The sequence below is a fragment of the Pinus tabuliformis genome, chromosome 9, assembly GCF_031772625.1.
Source record: "Pinus tabuliformis cultivar Carrire ecotype Pingquan chromosome 9, CPIR1, whole genome shotgun sequence".
In the NCBI taxonomy this organism is placed as follows: Eukaryota; Viridiplantae; Streptophyta; class Pinopsida; order Pinales; family Pinaceae; genus Pinus; species Pinus tabuliformis.
In genome coordinates this window covers 807,486,106-807,488,772 of record NC_142307.1, presented here as the reverse complement: position 1 = coordinate 807,488,772, position 2,667 = coordinate 807,486,106, and the positions used below count along the sequence as shown (strand labels likewise).

Here is a 2,667-nt window from a genome sequence, read left to right as displayed (position 1 = left end):
GATAGAACTATTATCACAACAATTGAAATTCGAGATTCTTGAAAACAGAATAAAAAAAGCATCATGGGAATTGAGATTCAGTCGGTGACTAGGCACATCAAGCAAACATAACACTACATACTTCTAAAATATATAATGGTCATTGATATTGGCCAAAAGGTCCATGTAGATGGAAATATCATTGAGTCTTGAAATTGTAGTTCTTTTGTAAGAAATGTTAACTTCAGATAAATTTGAAATATGGGCATCCTTTCCAGATCAACAGATTAATTGAGGATAAAAGAAACATCCAAATTAACATTTCAATTAGATTGTGGTCCGAGAACCACCTAGGTACTACCACTACATTGTAAAAAAAACGAAACAAATGGCTAGCTAAGTCACTATACTTGTAAAAGTTGATGATTGTAGAAATGTACATAATTTTGATCCTACTCTATAGCAATGACGTTTGACGTCTGCATCATCATATATATATAAAAAAAAAATAGTGCAATGATATGCATAACAGGTGGTACATTTGACATTTATGTGAAAAAACAAATTCACCCCATAAAAATTCATGACTTTCTTGCCGAAACCAGGAAAATTAATTGGCTCCATATAAACATTAACAAGTTAAGTCAAAAGTCGCCTTGCCTTACATCTATAATATTTGCATACACAAGGCCATGGTATGAAATTTGAGTGGATCCCCATTTCCTTAGCTTGCAGGACGACCATTTATGCCTCTGGGGAAGTTTGCATTTCCTTCACGTAATCCTAAACTTATTAAGTACATTAACCAAGAACATAAATGGAACTGAAACATGACTCATAACTAGGCATGGTGGTTTTTTCTGAAGGATATGGTTTCCTAAACTTATTAAGTACATTAACCAAGAACATAAATGGACCTAAAATAAGACAATAACTAGGCATGATGGTTTTTGTTGAAGGATGGTTTCTTTGAGGCACTCCATTAAAGCATGTGACATTGAATCATGTACGTGTTAGAGAACTTAATATGACGTGGGTGAACAAAAATAATTCATATAAAAAACACTAGCTATGTTGGATATTCTGCAATGAATAGAGTCTAATAACCAAGAATGTGCAAGGGGTTACACCTACACTTTAGGAAACGATATTGATAAGAATTTCTTAAAAGAATGTAAAGATTGGAAAATTAAATGATTATGAAAAAATAATCCTACTAAGCCTACATATAAGTGATTTCCAAAGGCCTACAAGAAGGGAACAACCCACATAAATATGCCAACAAAATACCAATAGTAACATAGAGATGTTTCCCTAGAAATAGCTAACAATTAGTTAGTAATGTGTTTCATTGGAAGCAAGCCCAACTATTGAACTATAAGACTAAATCCAATGGAAGAATGAGTAACTTGTTCCCTTGCATGAGGGGTCAAACATGGATTTTGGCATTTCAAAAGTAGCCACCAAACTTGGTACCCAAATTGGTACTGATCGAATAATTTCAAATTGTGTTCAATATTTAGAGACAGTTCTTTGGGAGGAAAATGAAGAGGAAAAAATAATAACAACTCTTCAAACGTAGGTTCAAAATTCATTCCCATCCTTGCTAGAATTCAATCAGTTGAATCATATGCGATAAGAAATTTGTTTATCTCCACCATACATGCTTCCATTCAAGTTGATAGAAAACATTATGATTTTCCTGCTTCTCCAGAAGAACTCAAAGCTTCTGCACAAGAGCATGTAGAGAATATGTTAATTGAATATGTTGAAGCACCTCTACTTGCATTAGATTACAATGTAAGTATGAAGTAAAAAAACATCTATCAGAAAATGGCATCTATATTGTCTAATACAGAAAATGTCCTAGAAGACCATGATAATCACATTTTAATCTTTTTAGGCTAACTTCTTATGGTTGTGTCACATTTTTCCTAAGATGGAGCTTTTAACTGAATTTATCATCAAGTGGGAGGAAGCTTTAGATAAAATTCTTTGCATAATTAAGGGTGTAATATTTAATTCATGCCTATTGGAAACAAAATTGAAATTACAAAAATAGAAAACAAAATTGAAATTGCAAATAAGGTTTTGGAGGCAGTTGTGTATGACAATAAAATCCTTTCGACTCAAGGCGAACACATCTGGTGAAACGTTGACTAATCTTTATAAAGGAGACAAAACCACAACTTGACCTATAAAATTTGTATGATAAAATCCCTTACCAAATGGATAATGATCTCTAGCAAAGCATAGAATCTACACTCATTTCATTGGTTTTGGCATTGCTTTCTAGTGATTGAGCTGAAATTTTGGTGGACTGGCTTAAAACAGAGCAAGTAAAATACCCATATTTAACTGAAGCTTTTAAAGTGTAGTGTTACACATTCAAAGAAACAAAAAGGAGATTGTCTTTGGGTATGATTTATGTTAATACCAGAAATACCTCTACTATTACTTATTTTGGCCATTAATATAATTGGTTTCAAACAAAGCAAGAAAGACATCGAGATTTAAGTGAAGCTTTTGAATTGTGTTGTTAGAGGTACATAGAAACAAAGAGGAGATTGACCCACCAGGTCACTCCTTTCAACGTTATATGAATATATTACATTATATCTGGTCTCAAAGCCATTTGGAATGTTTGTGCTTTCATCAGTAAACTTGTATCCATTATTGATAAAACCT

At 32.7% G+C, this 2,667-nt stretch overlaps 1 pseudogene; it reads left to right on the top strand.

Moving 5' to 3' along the window:
• Positions 1-1,414: 1,414 nt before the first annotated feature.
• LOC149151230 (BTB/POZ domain-containing protein At3g05675-like) lies at positions 1,415-2,453 on the top strand (annotated as a pseudogene).
• Positions 2,454-2,667: the final 214 nt, after the last annotated feature.